Consider the following 18,205-nt stretch of genomic DNA (forward strand, 5'->3'; position numbering starts at 1 on the left):
TTCTAGCTTTCCGGAGGACAACATAAGGAGGATAGTAGTACAGATTTTCACTTTTTCTAAGTGTGGTCAATTGTGCAATAACTCTGTTGCTCGCCTTGGTGGACAATGTTTGACTGTATTTCTCTGTTTTCAGTATTTTATACTTGAACTTAAAATATATTAAAGAAAGAAGGGTGCCATTTCTGTAGGAAGAACTTTTTTTTTTTTTTTTGTAATAGTTGAAGTACATTCTATTACCTTTGAAGTTCAAAGACATGATAAGAACACTGCAATTTTGAAACTGATGTGTCAAACCACTTTACATATATATGTACTGTACAGATGTTTGGTTTCCAGAGTATTATTTCCACTTTTTTTGCCAATCAGTACTCTGATCTTTACTGTGTTTAAGAAAATCAGCTGCTTTCATTTCACAAATGAGTCATTTATTTGTTTCTTAAAGATACTATTTCCAGCATTTGGCTCCCAACAATGAGTCACTTCTTTCTGTTTCACTTCTTTCTATTTGTCAAAGGCTCAGTTTTCAGCTTTCAGCTCTCTCAACAAAATTCTGTACTATATACCAAAAGACCATTAAACAGAGCTCATACTTTCTTAAAATACTATGTTACTCATGGGATCTCAGTAGATTAATAAATTTGTGTTATTAGAGGTACTGAGAGGATTTTTCCCTACTAAATAATTTCCAGAATGGAAAATATGTATAAAAAATGGGAAGAGGTATTATTTTACTAAATATTGACAATTAAATTTTCTTGAATAGTGTCTTTGAACTTTTAAATAGTGTCTTTGAACTTTTAAATAGTGTCTTTGTCTTTTGAATAGAAAGAAATTATGTAATACTCTAATGCATAGTGACTGGCTGAATTTGTTACATGCTGAGTTCAAGATGTTAATTTCTCAGAAATCAAGGTACATGTTCCTAATTTCAACCATGTCCCTTTCAGAATTTATAAGCCAAGACTTAACCACAGAATCTCATATGCCAAGGACTCTCACCTTTTAAATATAGACAAGGAAGAACACAACTTACTAGTAAATCTTTGAATCTGAAACACAGTCAGCTAATGGTTACTCCACCTTCAGTATGGAGAAGAGTGAGTAGTTTTGCCTTGAAGATACAATCTAAACAGATCTAGACTCTAATTGAGTCTAAACTCAGGTCTAGCCTGTATACATTTATTTCTGGTGTCTCTATCACAAGAGATTTTTTTAACTCAAATTCTAAGGAAGATTTTTAGAAGTACAGCAGTATAAAAAGTGATTATTTAAGTGATAATTTAGAAAATATTTGTCACAGAATAGTTACATTTTGGCAACAAGAAAGTGTAAAGGTGCTCTGTATATGTGATATAGCATAACATCAACATTTGTTGGTCTGCAGACAAAAATTTTCTCCTGGTGTTTGATGTACAAAGTTAAAAGACTCTGAGAAGAGTAGATCAGATATCATGACATGCAGTGCAGAAGCAGAGAATCCTTTTAATCAGAAGGTCTGAAATGAGCATTAGGTTGCTTTTTTTTTTTTTTTTTTTTTTTTTACATAGGAAATAGGAAATATTTCCTCACTTCCTAGAACTGTTGCTAAAAAAAAAAACATATTGAAATATTTTTTTGACTTCAAAGGCAAAAGTCTTCCAAAATTCTTGAAATCCACAGAAATATCAGATGTTGTGTATTGGTGTCCAGTACTGCTCTATAATGAGATTTCATCCTAACAAGCCAGTGTTAGACGTACAATACCTCCAATAGAGAAAGTCACATGCTTTGTTTGCATATGTAGACAGCAGTTCAGCCATCTAAATGGTCTTTCAGTCTGCTAAAATGTTGAAACGGATGGGTGCCGTGTTACTTAATGCAGATTCGTACAATATTGTTTCATTCAGACATGCCACCACGGCACAGAAGTTCATGTCTTGGTTCTGGCAAGCTGACAGGAAGAAAGTAGACATAGCAGGTATATCACTATCATTTGAATTTTGCACTGAAGCATCTTCATCAAAGAGGCAGTTGCAATAATTTTGCCTCTAGGACTCTAATTTCATTGAGATTTCAGATTATACTTATTTGAAGATTAGCTTTTAAGATGCCATATTAAAAACCAAAACAAATAGTGTTTAATGTTGGAGTGATACTCCTGAGTCAGTCTTGAAATGCTTTTAGTTGCTGTGGCTATGTCTTTATTGTTGAAAGCTTGCTGAATAGTTAATATTGCAAGTGTTAAATAATATTTCCTGAAATGTGTATGGAATGTTATGAAAATAAATGAAACACATAAAAATGCATAAAGCATTTATAAGTATATTCCTTATCCTTTTCTCATAATTAGGAGACATGCATTGTCACCTAATTATGAGAAAAGTTTCTTCAATATGCAAAGAGGTGTAATATTTTTAGTGTATAATAGGTCTGCATCAGTACATTCGTTCTTTAAGATTTTGCCTGTTATTTTTTGTCCTTCATTTTTTTTTACTTAATAACATATTGCTGATTTTTTATTTAATATAAGACCTAAAAATTGGAGATACACTGGTATTTTCATGTGCATAGCCTGTGGGTTGTCTAGAGAAATAAACAAGAACACTATCTAATTCAGCAGAGTGTGGTTAATACAAAGTGAAGTTTATACCTGAATCCTTTTTTCTCCAATAATTTACCAGGTCTTTTAGCTCAGCAATCTCAGCCTTGGTCCCAGAATCAGGGTGCCACTCCCAAATTCTGAAGTTTCCTGTATTGACAGCTACATTTGCAGACTTAAAGAAAATGTATTGTTGATGTGTTGTTAATGTATGAAAATATGGCATTTGTTAATAAAAGATTAGAACGGCCATCCTGTTAATGATGATGATAAAATTAAAACATGATAATAAATTACTATACAACTAGTGAAGATTTGCAACACAAGACTTGCATAGTATTCTTACAAGCTACACTGAAGCCTTTTCATCTTTTATTAACTTACCTGATGAGAAAAGATGAGTAAAGTGCATCCTAAAGCATCCTAACAGTTCAAATGGTCTTCCTATATATATATATACATATATATATATTAAGATTGCAAACATAATAATCTTCTCTTATTTGGAATAAAAAATGTGAAATGAGAGATAATAGACACTAAGTGACAGGATTCTCTAAAAATTTATCTAACTTCTGGTGTTAAACAAAGGGTTACCAATAAAAGATAAAAGCCAAATGAGTCATTTCTGTATGTAGTCACTAGGCAATTATGAGTGAGAATGGGTTATGGAGTTGGAAGATTTCTAGCCAGATCTTTCAGTATTCCAGCCAGCCCCGTGTTCAGAAGCATGTCTGGAGAAAAGTTACTCCTATTACCTGGATATACATAGAGATGAAAAGCAACATGGTATTCCACATCTTTTTATGGTTTCTAATGCTTTAGCAAATGTCTCAAAGTGACAGTGTTTCAAGCTGTGCTAAGCCATTCTAAATTTATCTAGAAACTGGGTTCTGAATTTGATTTATTTTGTGTATAAATTACTGCTGTCTCCCAGAGGTTCATAAACTACTGACATTCAAAAGAGCCACAGTTACATTCCATTAATCCAAAGCAGTAGGGTCACTTCTTTCATATGCATTCCTCCAGTTTCTAGAATACTGAACAGTACGAAGTCTTCCAGTAACAAGAATTATTTGACCTCTAGTAAGCACTTTACCACCGTTGGAAAGCTTGGATTTAAATTTATAGCTAAAATTTTTATTAATGTACTTAGCTCATGGTGAGTTTTTGTGTAACAATCAGGTGTGAAATAGCTTCATTTGTTAATTGCATATTGATTTGAATTTTATTTTGCCATCCATAATTATAAAAAAGAAAATCTACAAAGTTTAAATTCCAATCTGGTCTTCAAAGTGTTGACACCCCATCTTCCTCAACATACTTAAAACGTTAGAAAATTGTTTTCTGTTCTCATTAGGATATTCCCACTTGCTAGTGAGCTCCTAATAACTATTCTGTAGTTTTTTCCCCTTTCCCCTTGAGTTTTGATGTTTAGGTAGATTAGTTTATACCCCATTTTCTCACTTTCTAAAGTTGTGGAAATGCAGTAACCTGCACAGATTTGGAAACATAATTGCTAATATGGTAGAGATTACTTTAGCTAATTAATTCTGCACTCTACAGTAAATTTCATTAGGCTTTGTAATGCTTATCTTTACATTCTTTCCTTTGTTATTTTTCAAAAGTCTTTTAATTTTATAATGCTTTATAAATGCAATTAACTTTTTTTTTTTTCGTGAAGGCTTAAATAGAAAATCAATTATTTCATATTTTTTCTCTGTCATTCATGAATTTCTATTTAAATTAGCAAAGATTTATTCAATTACACTTTGTAAGCACATGTAACAAATAGTATGATCATTCAACCTGATAACAAGCAGTGGCTTGCAAAATCACCACCAATATTGACTTTGTCCTCTTTTTTTTTTGTAATCTGTCCTTTTACTGTCTTCAAGTATCTTCCAAATAGCTTTTCTAAATAAGGTATAAGTGAAAATTTTTACTTTTGAATTAAGCACAGGAATATGTACACTGGAAGTTTTCATCTAAGTTGAGACTTAGCTCAGCTTTACATGTAAACCTAGAGGCTTTTAGGACTCTTCCTGTATCTTCAGTTTCATAACAATGATGGCTTTGTCTGGGGAATGATAACACAAACTCATGTAGTTATAACTTTTTAATGGTAAAAGGGTAAAAGTGATCAAGTCTGAATAACCAGTTTGGAATGCCCTTTCTTTTGTGTTGGTTTATTGAAAGAAATGCCCAGCTCTCCACAGCCCTCTTTCCCTCTTTCTTTCCCCCCTTCTTTCCCCCTTTCTTTTCCCTCTTTCTTTCCCCCTTTCTCTTTCCCCCTTTCTTTCTTTCTTTCTTTCTTTCTTTCTTTCTTTCTTTCTTTCTTTCTTTCTTTCTTTCTTTCTTTCTTTTTCTTTCTTTCTTTCTTTTTCTTTCTTTCTCTCTCTCTTTTTCTTTCTCTCTTCTCTCTCTTTCTCTCTCTCTCTTTCTCTCTCTCTTTCCCTCTTTCTCTCTCTCTCTTTCTTTCTCTCTTTCTTTCTTTCTCCCTTCCTTCCTTCCTTCCTTCCTTCCTTCCTTCCTTCCTTCCTTCTTTCTTTCTTTTTCTTTCCTTTTCTTTTTTTTTTCTTTCTTTCATCATCTATCTATACAATTTTATGTTGGGTTTAAGTATTCTTGACTTCAGAAGGAAGGCAGCCTTATTTAGCTTATTAACTTCTAGCTAGAAGTCCTTGGCTTTTAGAGCTGTATCCATACACAAGATAAAAATGAGGTTGCATGCACTGGTAATGTGGTGTGGCTTTTAGAAGAGAGATTTCAGGTTTTTATCTTGTTGTCAGGCTCTTTGGATTAGATCCAAACAGGGACTTCAGGGACACAAACCAAGGATTGCCAAATTTAACTTTAGAGGGCAGCTAGCTCCAGGGTAAACAACAGAACTCTGACTGAAAAGTCTAGCTGTTTTTTTATCATTATTATTATTTTTGAGTGTGTATCAGTACAAAGTATTAGGCACTTCAGAATATGAGCCAAACTACTTAAACCAAATCAAAACAAACAAAACAAAACAAACAAACAAACAAACAAACAAACAAAAACCCCACACATTGGAGAGGTTTATAGACAGAGTGAATCAAAAGCTGATTTCAACTGGAAATGCTCAAATTGGTTCCCTATAACTTCTTGTTATAATCACTCTTACCTTTCAAATTAAATAAATACACAAATAGATAAATGATGACGTTTTTACCATACAAGATTCTCCTAGCCCAGTGGAAGCAGACTTCCTTTGTCCTCTTCTTCAAGTTGTCTTAACATCTTACATGATATGTACAAGATCTCCGATCCTAATGAACTAAATCATATTTTTTTTTTGTAGTATGTATTCTCTGTGGCATATGTAGAAATTATCAGATTTTAGCTGAATACTCATATTCATATTTAGCTGAATACTCACATCCAGCTGTGAAATGTGGAAGAAACCTCTAGAACAGAGAATCTGTTTGAGATTTAGGCTATAAATCCCCCATAAAACTATATGACAGCTTCAAAGTTCCCAATTTTTGTTGTAGTTTTATTGATTTAGAATGCTCTCATCATTTGGACAATCCCATAATAAGCCAGTGAACTACATTTAAACTTAACAGTAATGTATAATAGTTTTTAGTATTGAGTCATAATGAAGCTATTAAATCTATTTGTTTGAAGTCACTTTATAGAAGTACCAGTTTCTAAGCTCAAAGTCAGTTAACTTACACTATTTCAATACTGTCATGAATTTTCTTACTTTCCTGTAGAAAAGACCTTCAGAGAAAGTGACCTCATTTACATTTTGTAGTTGAATTATTCTAAAAGTTCCCATAGAACTGAAAAAAAAAAAAACAGCAACATTTAATCAGTGTACACACTAGCCTGCATAAAAGAGAATATATTTGAGCAAATTAAACATTTTAATATATCACAAAATAAAGGAGAGCTGTATTTCTAAAATGCTCTTGAAGATATCAGAAGTGAAAAGAATGTGTTCATGTTTTATGCAACATCTGTAAGAAAGAAAAAGGTTTTCCTGCAAAAGTAATGTCATCAAATAAACTCTGATTTCTTTTTTTTCCTCCCTAAAGACTGTACCCAAGTTATAGTTGGAAAAGCTCGTCTTCAACAGGATCAAATTGTGGGGGGAGGTTCAGAACATACAGGCACTAGGATCTTGTGAGATTAAAACTGAGTAAAATTCACAACTGCACAATTCAGATAATAATGAATCACTCTTACTGAGACAAATTACACCTTTGTTTGATTTTGTATCTTCTGAAAATGTTCTAACTCCATCTCCATGAGTTCACCAAACTACTGTTATTAAATAGGGATACCATTATTCAAAACAGTAATTGTATGTTGTAATAGTAACTACAGTATTAAAACCAAAGTGTTTTCCAGTCCAGGGAAAAGACATACTTCTTGTCAAGAAAGATTCCTAAATTACAAACAAGAAGAAGAAGGAAATGAAGAAAACAAAATACATAAAGACTAAGTTCAAGAAATGTGATAATTGGTCTCCTAGGCCCTTCCAGGGCTTTGTCACACAGTATCCTATCTGGTGGGAAGAAAAAATGTCAAATGTCTTTCCCTTATTACTTCTTTCACAGAAGACATTATATTAGTAATCCATATTGTGATAAAAGGCTGAATGTCTACTCATGGTATTTGCTGGTTAAAAAAAAACAAAACAAGAAAGCACTTGTGTATCATTTTCTTGGCTGATAAATATTTATAAGGCAAGGGTGTGACAGCAAGTTGCATTTTAATTCTTTTTTGCATGTATATTACAACACAGAGAATTTTATACCTACAGTTTTACATGTACATGCTACCTATTGAGCTAAGTATTTGAGTCATGATAAAGTAATTCAGTTCATCAGTAGACACTGCATTACACCTCACTAGCTGTTACTGAGGGGAATAAGCTATTTTGTTTCTGTTAGACTGAGCTGTCATACCAGTTCTCTCTGCTGTCTTATCTGTCTCTGCTGTAAAATTCTCTGGCTTTCAAGGTGAACTTTTCCTCCCATCATCCCAAAGAGAAATTGAAACACTTCGTAACCTCAATGTAATTTTATTCCAAGGGGTAATCCAATTCATTTTAAACAAACTTAACAGTTTCAATCTTCATTGTTTTCACATGGATTTTTTGGAAGCACTTGAAGTTTTCCAAATACTAGCTGCAATATCTCTCTTCTGCTATTTCTTCACTATAAAGGCAGCCATGAGTAAATCCCAACAGACTGCACAGTTAAATCTTTTATTTATTTATTTATTTATTTAAAGTTGAATTTTTTCTTCAATTACCTTTTTTTCTGTAATGTTCAAATTTTTGGTTCTGCTTTTTTTTTATTATTACTATTATTGCATGCACATTAAGCTAGAAAAACAAATAGAGCAGAAAGAACTTTAAAAAAGGCATCAAACACACTTCTAGCCCTGTCTCCTGTTGAGAAGCAGGAAAGAAAAGAAAAGAAAAGAAAAGAAAAGAAAAGAAAAGAAAAGAAAAGAAAAGAAAAGAAAAGAAAAGAAAAGAAAAGAAAAGAAAAGAAAAGAAAGATTCTCAATTCTGAAATCCAGGTTTAAAACAGGACTTTTTGTCTTTGGTCTTCTGTGTTTCTCCATTATTATTATTATTTATTTTTTTTTTCAGAATAATTAAACAGTGGCTGATCCAAAACAGAATAAGTCCAAATGTAGAGTATGAGACAGAGCACAGAAAAGTTCCAATTTATTTTCTCCAGGTTTAAAACGTCCAGCTCAAAAACTGTGATTACTTCAGTTCTTAAATAGTGTCTCCAGATATTGGTTTAATAAGCAATGTAAATAAATTTAAATCTATGATATGGTTTAAAAAGAAACTTAAAGTTTTTTTTTTTGTTGTTTGTTTGTTTTTTGTGGGAGGGGTGTAATTCTAAGACGTTTGTGACTACAAGTCCTTAGTATTTATGCATAATGCTTTTGTTTTCATGGATATTGCACTTTAGTTTGGATAATACCTGGAATAACATGAAGGACCAGGTAAGATTTTTTTTTATTATTATTATTTTTTATATAGAGAAATTGTGATAAGAAATTCAACAAAGCTTTAATTTGTGTACCTATCGTTTGTTAACCTTTCCACAATTTTTGTATTTAAAAATGAATATAATTCTGGGCTGGAAGAGATGTAAGTTTTGCTACAATTCTCTCCTAACTAGAGGCTGACTGTCTATATATTCTACTACAACAGTTCAAACGGACAAAATTAATCCAGATTTCAAATGGATATTCCCTAATTATCCTTTTTGCCTTTCTCTAATTTAAATCTCTGTCAAGGTGTCATGCAAAAAGGATGACATCTTCTCAGCTAATAGCCTATCAAAATCTGGTCTCACTGAAGGGGCAAGGGAGCTGAAACAAACAAAAAAAATATTTCAGGGAACAGGGATGCTCTTAAAGTAATAACAGATTTGCAGTCCACAGACCATCTTGGTGGAACCCATAAAAATTGCCCTAGGAAAATTGAAGACGTGATTCCAATGTAATTCTTTAACAAATTTCTTCCCCAACCCCAGTTAAGTAAGCAGTTGTTCCCTCTATTTTGTTTTCATTATCTAGATTTAGATTAATGAGTTTCTGTGAATGCAGGCTCAGACAGGTTCAGTAGTAATGTTATTGTTACTGTACTATTATATATATGTAGTATACGTATACTATATATATTCTATACTATATTATATATATATATATACACTATATTGTAACATTGAATTTATTGCAAGGTGATGGCAAATAGCTGTTAGTAATGAATGATGAATGGTTCTGAACACTGTTACATTTGTACATCCTTCATTATCTTCATTATCTTAAAACCAACATCTAAAACAAAGTTTAACACAAAAACATTTAGCTAAGAAATATTTTTAAAGTTGGAGGAAGGTGTTTCATACACTTACATATGAACCAAAAGCTTCATTGTGTTTATGTTCAGAATCTATAATTAATATCAACATTTTTATGCTTAATTAGATAGCAACATCCTTTATTCAAAGCCAAACCTTGTATCATACAGAGTAAAAATTAGCAGAGAAATGCTGCTACATGAAATGGAGAACAATAAACAGGGTCACGTATTCAGTAAAATTTTCAAAATATACACAGTCACTCTGAAGGTAAAAAAGCTGTAAAACTTAATAGAATAACAAAACAATCTGAAATTTACAAATCTGATCTGAAATGAAAAAGGGGTTCAGAGAGGTAAAGTACAGAAACTGTTTTATTGCAAAGGTGCAGGACAACATATCTGATCAATACAGACATTTGAGGCTTGAATTTATAATATATGTTATATATAAAGTACATGTATTTTATCTACAAATGATCATAGTAAATTCAAGTACTGAAATCAAAGAAAAATTATTTTTCTATCATATGTAAAATCTTAACACTGCATGTGTAAATATACTGATACTGTCAGTAAGAAAACAAATACATACTAGGTTTTCCCCTTTCCTCCTCCTACATTCTTCTCACCATTACCTTGTTCAGTTCAAAAGACAAATGCACCTGAGGATTCAAGGTTATCTATGAATTAAACAGTAGGATTTCTGCATTATTTCTTTAAATATATGTTCTAAATGGGGCAGAAAGCTCTTTAAAAAATTAAGAGTTGATAATTAAGGCAACATAATTTATGTTGCTTTGGAGAACTGGATCCTGTCTATGCTTGTGACCCATTTTAAAAAGGGATTCTTAGATGGTCACTTAAACAAGACTTTCAGGTCAGTACTTTTTTGCTAAACGCAGATAATGTAATCAGGCATCCAGAAAATACCATCCTGAGGGCCTGATGTGCAGAACTGAAGAACGTTTAGAGGTAAACTTTAGTTAAATGTACTCTGACCACATATCTGTGAGCTTTACAACCTGCTAAATTAGACTTATTCTTAATTTATTTATCTCAATCTAAGCATCTGCTGAAATGTGTTTTAATCAACATAATTTCATGTGTACTTCTGGGTTTTCCTGAAGATTATTTTCAATTCTTACTCTCTATTTGAATTCCTTTCAATTTATCATTTGGTGTCAGAGCATTCCTGCCTGAAAAATGAAAAGAAATGACAACCAAATATCAGTTCCTCTATTAGTTTAGTTTATATATATACATATAAAATTATAAGTGCATATAATTACATGTGTTTATTTACAGTATCAGCTGTAATTATCAAGTTGCACTTGAAAGTATAATGAATTATGTAGGAGCTTAAAAGACCTGAAAAACCACTACAATTGTGTTAATACACTAGTTGTTCAGGAAGGAAAAAAAAAAAAAAAAAGAATGAAAGAAGACAAAAATGCAGGCCACTTATCTCTAGAGAACAGCTTATGCTAAGACACTGTTTTTCTCTGTGAAACTGTTTCTTCAAGGAGAAACAAAATTAATGCTAGCTTTGCAACAACTGCAAGGGGACACGCAGAAGCAAAAGAAATGGCGTTTGCAGAACCTTCTCAGATTTTCCTGTTTGTGTTCCAGGGAAAACAAACAGTGATGAAAAAGGAGCAGAATTAGTCTTAAGATAAGAGAATTCTCTTTTTAAAAGTATTTTCAGACCTTAGGTTTTTTTTGTTGTTGTTGTTTTGTTTTGTTTTTTCACTGGCTCAGGAAGAAAACAAACAAACAAAAAAGGAAGAACTAGAATAGAGAGCAACGGCAACTTGATGAAGTTGAATGCCAGAAAATGAGAGAGAACTAATTATCAGTGAAGATGAAAGAAGAAAAACAGACCAGAAGTCTAAAAGCAAGCCTGCAAATGAAAGAATTTAAGAGAAGTGAGGCAGTAAAGAGAAATTTGAAAGAAGATACTTGCATGTTCAGATTTAGAAAGACTAATTCTCAGATGCCCAGGATTCAAGAGACGATACTTCAGCTTAAGCAAAGGTTTGGGATGCTACACAGGATTTTTCAGTTGAAATTCTAGAAATCTGGAATGTCCAAAATAGGGAGGAGGAGAAGATTAAAAATCAAAGGCAAGTTGCAATGCTGAAATCATATTAAACAAATGGGGGAGAAAAAAAAAATCAACTACACTGAACAGGGGAAAAGATAAAAAGCAAACAAGTGCTATTTCCTCATTCTAATGATGAAACAAACAAAAAGCCCTTGAGATTAATGTCATAGCTCTTCAAAATAAGACTAATTTAAGCTTTTTTTTTTTCATTTATAGTGCCTGTTGTGCTTTTTTTTTTTTTTTTTCTTTTCATATGGAAAACCTCATAGATGACAATATTTTGTGCCAGAAGGTTATAATCAAGGCCAGAACAGACATATGGTAGGTAATATAAGCAGTGAAATTAAAATCTATCAAAATTATATGTAACTTCACACAGCATTAATTCTCAACATAAAACATCTGTAATGTACTGCGAGCTAAATTATGAATATTCAATTCCATCTTGCTTTAACTTTATTAATAGTATCAATATTTAGTATGACATATGCAGAGGTAATTAGAATAATAGCATTGCATGAGTTGTCTTCATTTGCATGGATCATAAATGCTTAACAATGGGAATATGTAGGTCAAATTCTGTTTCAATTATCCAGTTCAGTTTTACATCAGTTGGACTTGCTTGAGTTTCAAGGTATGACAGAGAATACACCTTGTCATAATACACACAGGAATTACTTTGTTCACAAATGAAGTGCAGCCATCCCTAGAGTGAACATCTGTTGGTTTTAATAGCACACAGCAGCATAGTACAAGGTTGGAATCAAACTGCAGACCAACTGTCGAATGACTAGGGTGTTTCCAATATGCAGGGTCTAACTATCATGTGATATTTTCCATGTTTAATACCTTACTGATAACTGGTTGGCATCAAAGTGATATGTAGTAGTTTTTAAAATACTACAATTCTTCTGGTGTATGTATAGCAAATGTATTGTGATGGGCACTCATACTCTGCGTTTTAAGTACACCGTCCAACTAGAATTTCAGAATTTTCAAAATCACAGTAAGTAATGAAAATAATCTCTAGGAAGAAACAGAAAAAAAAAAAAAAAGAAAAAAAAAAAGGAAAGAAAAAAAAAAAAGAAATAAAGAGAAAAGTCCATGGCAAACAAGTTTCCTATGAGCAGCTTACCTTTATTTAAAAAGATGAGATGTGATGTAGTCTTTAATTTGACTCCTAAATTGGGAGAAACACAAACATAAAAAATAGTGAAATATTAAAGAAACAGTATTAGCTTATGTTCACTTGTCCACTGATGTTATGGATATTGGAGATAATGCAGAGCCTGTCACAGTCGACACTCAGCTCCTTACCAGCCTCTTTCATGAGGTCATTTCTTCAGACAGTGAAATCCTCTCTGCATTGCTGGACAAGCTTTTCTCAGAATGCAATTAATACAATGGAAAAACACTTTTGGGATTTAAGTTTGTGTGTTCATAGCTGAAAAGCATGTGACAAAAATTAACCCCTTCACACAAAATGCATGCAGCTCCTAAGTTGACCTGTGCCCAGAATGACATTTCACAATTCCTTTCTGTGTGCTTACAAGTCTGCTTTTCTTCATTCATGGACTCAACAATAAAGTTTAAGAAAACTATGTGAATTTTTTTTTTAAAACTGGAGCATATTTAATTTTTCTAAGTCTTAAAATTTTTCCTATTCTTTTATGACTCTCAGCTGTTTAATCACTCTCAACTAAGTAGATGACTTGATTATGGGCCCTAAGGGAATCATACAGCCTTTCTGCAATCTTCTATATAAATAGTATAATATTGTTTTGATGATAAGATTATTTAATATTTAATGCCTGATGAAATGTAATGCTGCAACATGATAGTTGCTTTCCAGTGGGATGTCATAACCTAACAGTAAGTACTCAGCACCAGATTTCTTTCTTTCCTTTCTTTTTTTTTTTTTTCCTAAGGAGGGTTTCAAACACATTACTAAAAATAACTGCCACACAAACACATTCAGAAAAAAAAAAAAAGGAATTTAAAAATGATACCAGTTTCACAGATGATCTTTACATGATAACCAGGTAAAAGTGAACAAAATGGTGCCTATATTTACAGAGGAACCCCCAAAGACAGTAATTGCTTTGGGCCCGCTCCAGCTGCATACTAAGTATTTTTACTTGATCAGTTTTTGAAGGTGGTTTCACACCTCTTACAAATGGGTACAGATGTCTTGCTGTGGTTTGCAAAAGTTGAGCACCTGAGAATTTGGATGCTGGTTAACCATCACATTTTAGTGTGTTGTAGGAAACTGAGATACTGAACAGCTGTGCCCATGGAGAACCTGCAGCAAGTAATACATGTTATCTGCAAGGACATATGGCATGTCCAAGTCAGATGATGCCCTCATTCCTATATAGAAACAATAAAAAAGAAGGTCGAGGTTTACATGCTTCGAACTCCATGAGGTTTATGAATGCTACCAGAAACTAATGTATCATTGCTGATGTAAAATAAGAAAAATAAACAAAACAAAAAACAGTCTTATGTTCATAGGAAAGAAAATAAGATGTGACAGAAACAGCTGATATACTTGGAGGGTGTCCTGGTTTCAGGTAGGACAGAGTTAGTTTTCCTCCTAGTAGCTGGTAGGGTGCTATGTTTTGGATTAGAATGAGAAGAGCGCTGATAACATGCTGATGTTTTAATTGTTGTAGAGCAGTGCTTACACCAAGCCAAGGACTTTTCAGCTTCTCGCTCTGTCCTGCTAGCGAGCAGGCTAGGGATGCAGCAGGAGCTGGGAGGGGACAGACCCAGGACAGCTGACCCAAACTGGCCAAAGGGGTATTCCATACCATCTGACGTCATGCTGAACAATATATAGGGGTGGCTAGCCGGGGTGGGGGGCCGGCTGCTCGGGGATAGGCTGGGCATCGGTCAACGGGTGGTGAGCAACTGCATTGTGCATCACTTATTTCGTACACATTATTACTATTAATACTATTATTATTATTATTATTATTATTGTTATTCTTTTCCCTGTCTTAATAAACTGTCTTTATCTCAACTCACAGACTTCACTTTCCCATTTCTATCCCCCATCCCGGAGAGGGAGGGGGGAGGGTGAGCGAACGGCTGTGTGAATTCGTCTTCCCCCCCACCTGAACAAACCAGTGGCCACCAACTAAAAGAGAATACTTTGGAGAAACTTTTTGAAGAGGTCCACCAACTTAAAGAGAGTGTATTTTCTTCCCCACCTGTACAAACCAGCGTCTCGGCTATTAGGGGTAAACGTGCATCCGTGCAAAGAAGACAATATGGTGGGTGCACACCCCGCGCCACCCTGTGGTTTTACCTACGTGACCATGGAGAGGACATGAGAAAATGGGATGGAAAATCTACTGAGACCCTAGAGGCACGGGTACGTGAGTTGCAAAAGAAAACAATCAGGAGAAAGGGGTTCTCTGAAAAGTTTGCTGCTCCAACTTCTAGCGGGCAGTCTTTTAAACACAGAAACGAAGATTCTGACCAGGACTAGAGGGGCCCTGCCTCCAGCCAGGGGGAGGAAAGGGACAACCGAGTTTATTGGACTGTGTGGATTCGATGGCCTGGCACGTCTGACGCACAGAAGTATAAGGCTCTAGTAGACACCGGTGCACAATGTCTCTAATGCCATCAAGCTGTAAAGGGCCAGAGCCCATCTGTATTTATGGCATGACAGGGGGATCCCAGCAGTTAACCGTATTGGAAGCTGAAGTGAGTCTAACTGGAAAGATTTCAAGGACCCAAAAGGGTTCCGCTGGGCTTTTGGCATAGCTGCCTTAGAGACAGAGGACATTAAACAGTTGTCTACCTTGCCCGGTCTCTCAGAGGACCCTTCTGTTGTGGGGTTGCTGAGGGTTGAAGAACAGCAAGTGCCAATCGCTACCACAACTGTGCACCGGCGGCAATATCGCACCAACCGAGACTCCCTGATTCCCATCCACGAGCTAATTCGTCAACTGGAGAGCCAAGGAGTGATCAGCAAGACCCATTCACCTTTTAATAGTCCCATATGGCCAGTGCGAAAGTCTAATGGTGAGTGGAGACTAACAGTGGACTATCGTGGCCTGAACGAAGTCACGCCACCACTGAGTGTTGCAGTGCTGGACATGCTAGAACTCCAGTACGAACTGGAATCAAAGGCAGCCAAGTGGTATGCCACAATTGATATTGCTAATGCATTTTTCTCCATCCCTCTAGCAGCAGAGTGCAGGCCACAGTTTGCTTTCACTTGGAGGGGAGTCCAATATACTTGGAATCGGCTGCCCCAGGGGTGGAAACATAGCCCTACCATTTGCCATGGACTGATCCAGTCTGCGCTGGAGCAGGGGGAGGCTCCTGAACACCTGCAGTACATCGATGACATCATTGTGTGGGGTGACACTGCAGAGGAAGTTTTCGAGAAAGGGAAGAAAATAGTCCAAACCCTTCTGAAGGCCGGTTTTGCCATAAAACAAAATAAAGTTAAAGGACCTGCACGAGAGATCCAGTTTTTAGGAATAAAATGGCAAGATGGACGTCGTCAAATCCCAGTGGATGTGATCAACAAAATAACAGCTATGTCTCCACCAACTAGCAAAAAGGAAACACAAACTTTCCTAGGTGTCGTGGGGTTTTGGAGAATGCATATTCCAAATTACAGTCTGATTGTAAACCCGCTCTACCAAGTAACTCGTAAGAAGAATGCTTTTGAATGGGGCCCTGAGCAACGACAAGCCTTTGAACAAATTAAACAGGAAATAGTTCATGCAGTAGCCCTTGGGCCAGTCCGAACAGGACCAGATGTAAAGAATGTGCTCTACACCGCAGCCGGGGAGAATGGTCCCACCTGGAGCCTCTGGCAGAAAGAACCTGGGGAAACTCGAGGTCGACCCCTGGGGTTTTGGAGTCGGGGATACAGAGGATCTGAGGCCCGCTATACTCCAACCGAAAAGGAGATATTGGCAGCATATGAGGGAGTTCGATCTGCTTCAGAAGTGGTCGGTACTGAAGCGCAGCTCCTCCTGGCACCCTGACTGCCGGTACTGGGTTGGATGTTCAAAGGAAGGGTCCCCTCTACACATCATGCAACTGATGCTACATGGAACAAGTGTGTTGCACTGATTACTCAGCGGGCTCGAATAGGAAACCCCAGTCGCCCAGGAATCCTGGAAGTGATTATGGACTGGCCAGAAGGCAAGTACTTTGGGATATCATCAGAGGAGGAGGTGGTCCGTGCTGAAGAAGCCCCACTGTACAACAAGCTACCAGAAAATGAGAAGAAATATGCCCTGTTCACTGATGGGTCCTGTCGTATTGTGGGAAAGCATCGGAGATGGAAAGCTGCTGTATGGAGTCCTACACGACGAGTTGCAGAAGCTGCTGAGGGAGAAGGTGAATCGAGTCAGTTTGCAGAAGTGAAAGCCACTCAGCTGGCCTTAGATATTGCTGAACGAGAAAAGTGGCCAGTTCTCTATCTCTATACTGATTCATGGATGGTAGCAAATGCCCTGTGGGGGTGGTTACAGCAATGGAAGCAGAACAACTGGGAACGCCAGGGCAAACCCATCTGGGCTGCTGCATTGTGGCAAGATATTGCTGCCCGGGTAGAGAACCTGGTTGTAAAGGTACGCCATGTAGATGCTCATGTGCCCAAGAATTGGGCTACTGAAGAACATCAAAACAACCAGCAGGTGGATCAGGCTGCTAAGATTGAAGTGGCTCAGGTGGACCTGGACTGGCAACATAAAGGTGAATTATTTATAGCCCGATGGGCCCATGACACCTCAGGCCATCAAGGTAGAGATGCAACATACAGATGGGCTCGTGACCGAGGGGTGGACCTGACCGTGGACACTATAGCACAGGTTATTCATGATTGTGAAACATGTGCTGCAATTAAACAAGCCAAACGGTCAAAGCCTCTCTGGTATGGAGGACGATGGCTGAAATACAAATATGGAGAGGCCTGGCAGATTGATTACATCACACTCCCCCAAACCCGCAACGGCAAGCGCCACGTACTTACAATGGTGGAAGCAACCACCGGATGGCTGGAAACATATCCTGTGCCCCATGCCACCGCCCGGAACACTATCCTGGGCCTTGAAAAGCAAGTCCTATGGCGACATGGCACCCCAGAAAGAATTGAGTCAGACAATGGGACTCATTTCTGAAACAACCTTATAGACACTTGGGCCAAAGAACATGGTATTGAGTGGGTGTATCACATCCCCTATCATGCACCAGCCTCCGGGAAAGCTGAACGATACAATGGACTGTTAAAGACTACACTGAAAGCAATGGGTTCTGGGACATTCAAAAATTGGGAAACACATTTGGCAAAGGCCACCTGGTTAGTCAATACTAGAGGATCTGCCAACCGAGCTGGACCTGCCCAATCAAACCTGTTACGCACTGTAGAAGGGGATAAAGTTCCTGTAGTGCACGTAAGAAACATGCTGGGTAAGACAGTCTGGGCTACTCCTGCCTCAGGAAAAGGCAAGCCCATTCGTGGGATTGCTTTTGCCCAGGGACCTGGATGCACTTGGTGGGTAATGCAAAAGAATGGGGAGGTTCAGTGTGCACCTCAAGGGGACCTAATACTGGGTGAGAATAGCCCATGAGTTGAATTGTAGTATGTTAATTATCATATAACACTGTATGT

This window comes from Cygnus atratus, chromosome 4 (genome assembly GCF_013377495.2).
Source record: "Cygnus atratus isolate AKBS03 ecotype Queensland, Australia chromosome 4, CAtr_DNAZoo_HiC_assembly, whole genome shotgun sequence".
Lineage (NCBI taxonomy): Eukaryota > Metazoa > Chordata > Aves > Anseriformes > Anatidae > Cygnus > Cygnus atratus.